We start from the raw sequence: 11,628 nt of genomic DNA, 5'->3' as shown, positions 1-11,628 counted from the left end.
CTGGGCATACACACCAAGGAAACCAGATCTGAAAGAGACACGTGCACCCCAATGTTCATCGCAGCACTGTTTATAATAGCCAGGACATGGAAGCAACCTAGATGCCCGTCAGCAGATGAATGGATAAGGAAACTGTGGTACATATACACCATGGAATATTACTCAGCCATTAAAAAGAATTCATTTGAATCAGTTCTAATGAGATGGATGAAACTGGAGCCCATTATACAGAGTGAAGCAAGCCAGAAAGATAAAGATCATTACAGTATACTAACACATATATATGGAATTTAGAAAGATGGTAATGATAACTGTATATGCAAAACAGAAAAAGAGACACAGATGTACAGAACAGACTTTTGGACTCTGGAAGAAGGCGAGGGTGGGATGTTTCAAGAGAACAGTATCGGAACATGTATATTATCTAGGGTGAAACAGATCACCAGCCCAGGTTGGGTGCATGAGACAAGTGCTCGGGCCTGGTGCGCTGGGAAGACCCAGAGGGATCGGGTAGAAAGGCAGGTGGGAGGGGGGATCGGGATGGGGAATACATGTAAATCCATGGCTGATTCATGTCAATGTATGACAAAAACCACTGCAATGTTGTAAAGTAATTATCCTCCAACTAATAAAAATAAATGAAAAAAAAAAAAGTTACCAGTCAGATTTAGACTCCTGGGCCCAGTCTCTTGCTGTTAACTCTGAAACTGCCCATTAGGGAAGACTCTGGTACATGGAAGGGAAATGAACACTTTCTTTCTTGTATGAAGTATCCGTCTCTAGGATATATGCCATCAAAAGTGCAAAAAACTTCAAGTTGTAAAGCTACCACCCCCTGAGTATATTATCTGCTTAGTTTTGTCCACATATATTCCACGTGTTACCATTTAGAAAGTTTGGGTGCTGTTTGTAGCTAACTTTTATGAGGAATTTTCCATTTAGCAATTAGTGTTCTGCATGGGCAATTCTTAATTCTTGAAAGGCTCTTGAAGTTTCAGCATCCCTTAACTTTAATACTTTGGTATTAGTCAGATTTCTGGGAACTGCTAGAAAGGAAGTCTAGTTTTCTTTCCCTTGTTTCCTTGGAAACAGGCAAGATGTTGAAATGAAAAAGCTTCTTGATTCCCTTTTAGTGTCCTTTTCTTTCTCCCCACTATCTCCTCCTGGTCCGTATTCACAGTGTCTTCTTTCTGCCCTGAGTGCCTTTTGTAAGACCTCTCTGAGGCCATTCTATTCTCAGGGCACTCACTGTTCCCAGTCATCTCATCTCCAGCCCTGGAGTCCAGATTCCTCCCTCACAGCCTTCCATTAAGTACTATGAGGAAAGCAAGCTGATTGAATTAGTTTGAATTCTGTGTCAGTGAGTAATAGTTTCTTTAGTCTCAAGTTATTCACTTTACTAAAGGAGAAGGCTTGTTACCTAATAAGAATGGCTAATGGGAAGAATTTCATTCAGGACAATGAAGTAAAGTAAAATATATATTTCTTATAATAAGATGAAAGATGACTTTTAATGCTCCCTTTAACCCCCTTGTGCTTCAATTTTATGACGAAATAGGGGTTGTTTAAGGGGCAGAAATAAGGGATTGTTCAAGAGACAGAGAATTTTGGCCACAGGCCATTTTCCCTCCTCTGAAACTGTTTCCTGGGTCTACCCCAGGCTCAACTTACTGCAGTTCTTTAGGACCAACTGGGACTTGGAGCTGGAAACATAGAAATATAATGAGTCAATATGTCCAGTGGAAATATAATCAGTCACATATGTAATTTAGAATGTTCTAGTAGTCATATTTTAAAAAGTAAAAAGAGTAAATTTAATTTAACCCAACATATCTAAAATACTAGCATTGAAACATATAACCAGTATTATTAATTATTATTAATGAATGTTATACATTATTATTTTCATAGTGAGTCTTTGAACTCCAGTGTGTATTTTGTACTTACAGCACATCTCGATTCAGACTAGAAGCATTTCATGTGCCTTAATAGCCACGTGTGTCTAGGGGTTACCTACCAGGTGCGTGAGTTCTTGTTAAGTCACTTCAGTCATGTTGACTCTTTGCGACCCCATGGACTGTAGCCCACCAGTCTCCTCTGTCAGTTTCCCTACCTAGGTCCCTACTTCACCCACAAAGTATTCCATTTCCCATAGATCTGTACGTCCTTTTTTTGTTTGTTTCCCATTCAGGCACTAGAATTCTCTCCCAAGACCCCACCCAGTAAACAGGTCTCCTGCTAGATATACCCCGTGATAGTCGTCTGCCTGCTGGGATTCCTAAATAATACCCTTCTCTGAATTTTATATCAATGTTGCCCACTGGAAACTTTCCTCAGATGACAATGTGTGTGTAGTGTATGTACACATGTGTGTATATATGTGTTAGTTGCTCAGCTGTGTCCAGCTTTTTGCGAGATTATGGACATAGGCCAGGCAAAAATACTGGAGTGGGTAGCCAGTTCCTTCTCCAGGGGATCTTTCTGACCCAGGGATCAAACCCAGGTCTCCTGCATTGCAGGCAGATTTTTCACCAGCTGAGCCACCAGGGAAGCCTCTCAGTTCACAATAGATTTCCCCCTAACAGGGGATTTACCTCTACCACCATCTACTGCCTGTCTCTATCCATTCCAGGTGCCACAGACTACCTCAGCCTTCACCTGTATTTGTCACCTCAGGCCCCATCCTGGTATTATATTCAAGTTATATATTCTCCCACTCTGTCTCTCTCTTTTTTTTAGGGGAAAGAAGTTTTAATTGATATATTTAGCACAATTCTCTTTATAAAATATACTTATTTTAAAACCCTGAGCAAAAAAAACCCTGTCATTCATTTCAAAATCAAGTCATTTCAGTGTTCTCCCTTGAAGTGCCTGCAGTTTCTTCCTCTGGTCTCAGAGAAGGACAAGGGGTCTGTTCTTCACATTGGTCATCAAGGTAAAAATTCAGGAGAGAGAAATCCTCTTGTAGTCGGTACTATTCTTGTCTAACACAAAGAGACCCTGTACCTTCAGGACACAGGGTTGCCCGCTGCCCCACAGCAAGGCCTGGAGCAGGTTCGTGATGACTAGGCCTTAGGTCACGTCTGAGGGAGGAGCTGTAACTGTTGAGCCAATCAGGAGAAATGTTGAGAAGAATCTTCTCTGTCAGCTTTGATCCTACATGGTCACAAATCTTAGATATTCTATCCAATACGGTCATTAAAGCTAGTGATTTTATATGCTATCCCTTCCAAGATATTCTCCCAAACAGGTGGTAGTGCCTAAAAAGTTGTCACAAAGGAATGTCATAGACAGTGTCCCCCATGGTGTCAGTGATGAGAGGGAAGTTAGTCTAGCTAACTTAATGAAGCTTCAGTTCAGTTCAGTTCAGTTTAGTCACTCAGTCGTGTCCAACTCTTTGCGATCTCATGGACTGCAGCACACCAAGCCTCCCTGTCCATCACCAACTCACAGAGTTTACTCAAACTCATGTCCATTGAGTTGGTGATGCCATCCAACCATCTCATCCTCTGTTGTCCCCTTCTCCTCTCACGTTCAATCTTTCCCAGTATCAGGGTCTTTTCAAATGAGTCAGCTCTTTGCGTCAGGTGACTAAAGTATTGGAGTTTCAGCTTCAGCATCAGCCCTTCCAAAACCATGCACAGTATGCACAATATAATGAAGCTTAGGTTCTTTAAGTCTCACCACAGAAAGAATTCAGTGAGAGAGAAAGCCATAGGTAAGCAGTGAGTGTGTTTAGACAGATACACATTCTGTAGGTAGAAAGTGTCCTTGTGCTAAGTCCCTTCGGTCATGTCCGACTCTTTGCAACCCTATGGACTGTAACCTGCCAGGCTCCCCTGTCCACGGGATTCTCCAGGCAAGAATACTGAAGTGCGTTGCCATGCCGAGGGAATGTTCCCAACCCAGGGATTGAATCCACGGCTCCTGAGTCTTCTGCGTTGGCAGGCAGGTTCTTTACCACTATCGCCACCTGGAAAGCAGTCCATCTCAAAAGACGAGAAAGGCCTTGGGAGAAACACACTCCTCAGACCAAGTGTTGGCCATCTCAGAAGGTGAGAAGCTCACTCTGCCTGATTCTGATGCAGCCAGAAAATCTCATCAAACCTGTGAGAAGGAATGTCTTAATGATTGACACACATTTTCTTGTCAGTCTTCCCTCTCTGGAAGCTCACACTAAATTCCCCTACACTTTTGATTATAGTTTCTTCCCCTAGTTCTATTTTTATGCCAAATTGCTCTTAAGATTCTGCATTTCTCAAGTTGGCTCTTTTTTTTATGGACCACCTCTCAGATACAACCATCCATCTACACATTTACCTAAGCTAGGAGAATTGGGAATGTTCTTGGCTCCCTTAATCCCTACCTTCAGTTTGGTCACCATGTTCTTTTTGATTCTGCCAATTTTATTTTTCACTTAGCAATATTTCTCCACTGCACTTATCTTTCTAAGATACACTGAAGCATCACACATTTGTTTAAAACTTCCTGGCTTTCTTCTCCTACAAAAGTAAAAATTCCTAAGCATGGCATATAACAATAAAATTGATCATGTGTATGATTGCTGGGACTGGGTTAAGAACCTCCCATTTTTTAGACTGTCCTCAGTCTTTGTGTTTGCCTCATCTCACTACATTCATGCCTTCTACCCTCTGTCCAGACACTCTGAACATGCACTGTGCATATGTGTACTTTTTCCAAGTTTGCTATTCTTTCTACCTGGAGTACCATTCCTCCCACTCTCTGCCTGGGAAACATTTGAATAGAGTAGTCATTCTAAAATTCTAAAATTTGACATTCTTTTTCTTTGGATCTTTAGCTCTTTGCACTGAGCTACATTACTAGCAATTACTGAATTATTCATTATTTATGTGTGTCTACCCAGTTAGGATGTGAACAGAAATTTCTTATCTATCTTTGTGTTCCTATTTCTGGCATATGTTAGTTATTAAATAAATGTTATATATAGTTATTGCATAAAAGGATCATGGCTTCTTTTATATGAAACTATGTAAAATTCTTTTATTTTCACCTTCTTGGGGAGTTAACTGTTGGTATACATTCTGAGACCATTTAATAGAAAAATATATGAAGATTTCAGTCCCAGGTTTCTTTTTTTCTTCCTTGTCTTCTTGTCATAAGCATCTTTACCTAAGCATCCAGTACTATTCATTGCCTTGGAGGAAGACAAGATGTTGGGTTGACCAAAAAATTGGTAACATCTTATGGGAAAATCCAAATGAGTTTTTGGCCAACCCATAGAATATGGAATAAAGCACTGATAGTTATTTCTGAAAATTTAGAGCAAAGACAAATAATAGAGTAAAGCATTTTGATTTGCTAGAGTCAAACAACTAGAAGGAGGCAAATATTTAGGTTCCCAAAAATCAACTTTTGGAGAACTGAGCATAGTTGATACCAGAGTCTTTCAAAGTTTTTTTGATAGTAACTCACAGAAACAAATACATACCCAACATACAATACACAGAGAAGTAAAACAGAAGTTTTATGAAACAGTAATTATTTTTATTATGTGATAGAGTAGTATTTTCTGTTTGGTTTGATTCTATTTAATTTTTAAGAAAAATTCATTTATTTTGTAAACTCTTAACGAGTCACAATTTATGGTTTGAAAATCTGATTTACATTACAAATCCCAAAATGGAAAGAATCAACTATTTAATGTTAGGGCATCTTTTTCACCACTGTGAAAAATGATAAAATTTCAGCTAGCTGTCAAGATGAGAGGAGCATGACAAAGATTTAGATCCCACCTAATCTAGAAAACCTCAATACGTTTCGAGGGAATTCAAGGAAAAGAAAGAAAAACAAAGACCACTTACAGAAGCTCTGCAAAAACCTCCATATGTAGGACTTTGATGTCTGTGCCTGGAGGAAGAGTCTGGGCAGCAGAGACTGAAGGTCTCATAGAGGCAAACACACATTCCAGGATGGGAGGTGGGGACAGACTTGGGTGCTCTGGAACTCTCAAGATGTATATAGAAGAGTTGAAAATCTGGAGGACCGGCAAATGGCTGAAGATAGGGTGAGAAAAGCTCCAAATACACGAGATTGCATGACCAGGTTCTAAGTGAAGTGAAAGTCACTGAGTTATGTCCGACTCTTTGAGATCCCGTGGACTATACAGTCCATGGAATTCTCAAGGCCAGAATACAGGAGTGGGTAGCCATTACCTTCTCCAGGGGATCTTCCCAACCCAGGGATTGAATCCAAGTCTCCCACATTGCAGGCAGATTCTTTACCGTCTGAGCCACCGGGGAAGCCCAACCAGGTACTAAACCAGCACCATATCTTGGCTATCAGCAGCAGATGGCAGCTCATGATTTCAAAGGCTAAAATTAGCCAGATAGAGAGCAGGTGTCAGGTCATGACGCCTGAAGGCCAGGTGTGACACGAGACAGCTAACCAGACTACAGCTCTCCCCCACACTCATCTTCAACCCAGAGATACACCAAGCTGATATATAGATCCCCAGGGAACTTAGTTCACTTAGGGGAGAGCAAGGAAGACTGAACAGGAGGAAGAAAAGGAGAAGGGAAATTTTCTTCTTACTGTTTGTCTCAAAGACTTCGAATTTTAATGATACCGAGTTTAAGACATGGGAATGACAAAAATATGAGATTTTCACCACCATTTCTGTGCATTTGAGTAATGACTGCACATTTTCCCCTGTTGGCTCCGTCGGTAAAGAATCCACCTGCAAAGCAAGAGATTCAGGTTTGATTTCTGTGTCAGGAAGATCTCTTGGAGAAGGAAATGCCAACCCACTCCATTATTCTTTTCTGAAAAATCCCACGGACAGAGGAGCCTTGTAGGCTACAGCAAGAGTCAGACATGACTTAGTGACTAAACCATCACCAAACACAACTGCCAAAGTGAAATATTATTTAACGGTGAGAGTCTCTCATCATCCCTCTGTCAGCAGAGGTTTTCTGATTATACATGTAAAGGTGAATGTTTTAGCATTCTTCCTTCTACCTCAACTAAAACCAGTCAGAGGGAGAAGACATTGCACCAGCCATGATGGTGATCTCTTGAGACAGCTAGGAGCATTTCAGCAGCCAGATTGAGAGAGGGGAGAGCAGAAAGGCTAATACGTGGAGACGCTATTAATCAAGAACAACCCTGGGCTACAGGATTGACCTGAAAGGAAGGGTTTGGCCAATACCAGGGAGCAGGGTCATGGCTTGGGCAGGATCCCAAAAGAGGACGCTTGCAGAACCCCTTACTGCATGGAAACCCAGCAATGGGGAGAGAGAATAGGGTTCACTACTGGATAGTGAAGGAGAAGTACTCTGAGTCATCTGAGAAAGCCAGTCAAATCCAGTGGAGTAGGAAACAGGTAGTACAAATAAGCTGACCTGGCCAGGGAAGCTGGGATATTGACCTCTTAATGTGGGTTTTGTTGACTGTACTTTGGACTCTCAACCAGCCCCACCTGCCCTCGAAGGCACACTATCCATGGACATGGAACTGTCATGAATAACTGCTTTTGTTTCCTCAACATTCAGATGCCTCATTCTAGCCTCCTCTCTATTTCTTTTCTACTTCAAGGATATCTGCATTCTATTACAGCCCTCCCTTGTATCTGGCCATGACACTTGCTTTTCTTTAGACAGTATACCTCACAGTGTGTGACATCTCTCACTAGAACCCTTAAATCTTTTGGTCAACCCTTCCTGAGAAATTTTAACTCTGTATAAGTTCTATAGTTTGTCTTTTTTTCCCCTCTGTTATATCTAGGCTGTGAAACATGGTTATAAAATATTAATATATAGAATGGGGCCAATTCCAAACATGGGCCACCCAATCTCAGTTGGTCTTTTCACTATATGAACATCTTTTTAAAAAATGTAGTATACAGTCTCCCCAAAGCTCTTGCCATCCGTCAGCCTGTTTAATTGTAATAAAATAAATAGTAGTTAATATCTGAACTACAAACTGTGGAAAATTCTTCAAGAGATGGGAATATCAGACCACGTGACCTTCCTCTTGAGAAATCTGTATGCAGGTGAGGAAACAACAGTTAGAACTGGACATGGAACAACAGACTGGTTCCAAATAGGAAAAGGAGTACATCAAGGCTGTATATTGTCACCCTGCTTATTTAACTTATATGCAGAGTACATCATGAGAAACGCTGAGCTGGAGGAAGCACAAGCTGGAATCAAGATTGCCGGGAGAAATATCAGTAACCTCAGATATGCAGATGACACCACCCTTATGGCAGAGAGTGAAGAACTAAAGAGCCCCTTGATGAAAGTGAAAGAGGAGAATGAAAAAGTTGGCTTAAAACTCAACATTCAGAAAACTAAGATCATGGCATCTGGTCCCATCACTTCATGGAAATAGATGGGGAAACAGTGGAAACAGTGGCTGTCTTTATGTTTTTGGGCTCCAAAATCACTGCAGATGATGATTGCAGCCATGAAATTAAAAGACGCTTACTTCTTGGAAGAAAAGTTATGACCAACTTAGCATATTAAAAAGCAGGGACATTACTTTGCCAACAAAGGTCCGTCTAGTCAAGGCTATGGTTGTTCCAGTGGTCATGTATGGATGTGAGAGTTGGACTATAAAGAAAGCCGAGCACCAAAGAATTGATGCTTTTGAACTGTGGTGTTGGAGAAGACTGTTGAGAGTCCCTTGGACTGCAAGGAGATCCAACCAGTCCATCCTAAAGGAAATCAGTCCTGAATATTCATTGGAAGGACGGATGCTGAAGCTGAAACGCCAATACTTTGGCCACTTGATTCGAAGAACTGACTAACTGGAAAAGACCCTGATGCTGGGAACGATTGAGGGCAGGAGGAGAATGGGACGACAGAGGATGAGATGGCTGAGTGGCATCGCTGACTCAATGGACATGAGTTTGAGTAAACTCCAGGAATTGGTGATGGACAGGGAGGCCTGGCGTGCTGCAGTCCATGGGGTCAAAAAGAGCTGGACAAGAGTGAGCAACTGCACTGAACTAAACTGAACATTTGAACACTCGTCGTGACTGGTATTGTACAAGCATTAGCTCATTTGATTTTCACAACCACTCGTGGCAAGTACTATTACTGACTTTCATCTTACAGGTGAAGAAATTAGAATTAGAGACATTTGCTCCTGGTCACAATTGGTATATGAAAGTGCCAGAATTCAAATCAATTCCTCTCTGATTTCAGAACACTACATTTTAAACAGTATGCAGCTCTGCACACTTCTCAACAGGCTACTCTTTTTTTTAGAAAAAATTATTTTTATTTTGCTAAATTATTTTTAATTTTTTATTGAAGTATTTTATTTACAATGTTGTATTAGTTTTAGATGTACAGCAAAGTGATTCAGATACACACACATACACATATGTATACATGTGATGTGTGTCTGTGTATGTATATATATGCAGGAGATATGGGTTCGATCTGATCCCTGGGTTGGGAAGATCCCCTGGAGGAGGAAATGACAACCCACTCCAGTATTCTTGCCTGGGAAATCCCATGGACAGAGGAGCCTGACAGGCTACAGTCTATGGGGTCACAAAGAGTTGGACATGCCTTAGCAACTAAACAATAACAAATGTATATATTAATTCCTACCAATTTCTGCTCATAATCTTCATACCAGTGGGCCCAGGTTACACTGGAGGAGGCAGGTGTAGTTTCTATTTACTTGGGGGTGCTCTAAGGCATGACATCGTATCCTTTCATGTCCCCCAGTTATAACTATCCTCCTGGCATCCTGATGTTGTTACCATTTTACACCAGTTCCTGAGGACCCAGCAGAATGTAAAACCCTGAATGGTCAAGCTACATAGTTTGAAATGTTAAATGTGTAAAATGTTAGGTTGAACTCAGATAATCAAAACTCAATTTGTATACCACATTTGTCTCTGCACTGGGAATGCCACAAACTCAGTACCAAAATTTGCAAAAATCAAAACCTGAGCACTTTGATATTAGAATTTTATGGAGTTATTCCTCCCCTTTCCCACAATACCCATTGACGGCTTTCTTCTTACTCCTTGCTCCTCCCACCCCCATCTAGTAGACCCTCCTGTCGCTCACTTTTTGGCATGAAGAACTCGGCCCCTGCTTGTGCCTAGGCTCATTATGTGGCAGCTGTTTTCATTACCATCTCATTATTTCACTGAGGGGGAGATGTTTCCATGGTGATGCTGAATTGCAAAACTAGAGATTTTACTACACTGAGCTTTTATCTACTCAATGTTCCAGTTATAGGGGAATTGAGCTAGAACCTTTTTCCAGTAAGAGAAGGGATTGCAAATCTCCCTTATGTTAGGTGTCTGACTTTTTATTAGTGAAAGTATGTTTTAATTTTGATTTCTAAACAACAGATGGAAGCTGATGAAGAAAACCAGGAATTGTTTCTTTTTATTCTAATTAACTTGCCCTTTACCATACCCATGGAAATTTCCAGAGCAGCATTTCTTGGGATAACTGACTAGCACTCTTAATATTTTTTTAATAGCCCCGCAAGGAAAAGAGAATTTGAAGTCCCAAGAAAAAAATCTATATAGCAACTAGACCCAGTCACTAATGTGATCACTCACTAAGCTTTGATTGCTTCTAAAGTTGTCATTGCCTAGGGAAACAAAGGTCACAACAGCATGGAAATGACTATTTAATATTTTATTCACATATGAATGAGTGACACAGCTTTTCATTAATTGCTTTGTGGTTAATCCTACATTTGCAGGAAGATTTTTATTAATACACTTTCCCTTGCAGTAAGCCTTCAATAATTTGTTTTTCACTAAAAGTAAACCTATCCATAGCTTCAGATTCTTTTGTCACCATTTGCCTTTGGATTTTTAGCCAAATCAAATCACATTTGTTTAGCATTTAAGTTCTTAAACTTATATTCTACTTTTTAATGTAACAACTCTGTGCTAACTGAAGTCCAAAGGCAATTAAAAAGTTTAGAATAAATAGCATTGACATTGACAGAATTATTAAGGACATTCATTAAACAAATGCACCAATAAGGTAAGTACATTGGAGCATGTTAAGGTTAATACAGAGCATGAACAAATCAATTACAAGCTGGAATTCAGTCTAATATAGATTGATTTCTGACTGAATTCAATGAACTTTGGATGAGTGGAGTAGTTTTTCACATAGTTTCTGGTGCTACAGAGATTCTCCCATGGTTGATTTTTAATAAATTAAAATTATTAAAATAAGTTTGCCTAGTTGAAATTATTAAAATAGGTGGTACAGAAGGATAAAGTGCCATGGAACACTTCTTGAGGAACTATTATGTATTACAAACAATGGAAGATCTTTTCCTATTACCTCATTTTTTCCCTTGCACCAGCATGAGGCAGATGTTACGAATTCCACGTAAAGTATGATGAAACAAATGTTTGGATGTTAAGTACCTTATCAAATGTCAAACATTGTCAGTATTAGCACTGGGGTTCAAATTCTGGTGTTCAAGTCTATTGTTCCTAACACTTCATCAGAAGCAACTGTGGAATTATGATAGTCACTGTCAATCTCCAGATAAACTAAGAAAGTTTTGGGGGGTGTGTGTGAACAATTTAAGAGTGAGATCGTGATGGAGAACCATAGAAGAGCTAGCAAAATCTAACACAAA

Source organism: Odocoileus virginianus, chromosome 1 (genome assembly GCF_023699985.2).
Source record: "Odocoileus virginianus isolate 20LAN1187 ecotype Illinois chromosome 1, Ovbor_1.2, whole genome shotgun sequence".
Lineage (NCBI taxonomy): Eukaryota > Metazoa > Chordata > Mammalia > Artiodactyla > Cervidae > Odocoileus > Odocoileus virginianus.
This window is presented reverse-complemented; position numbering follows the sequence as displayed.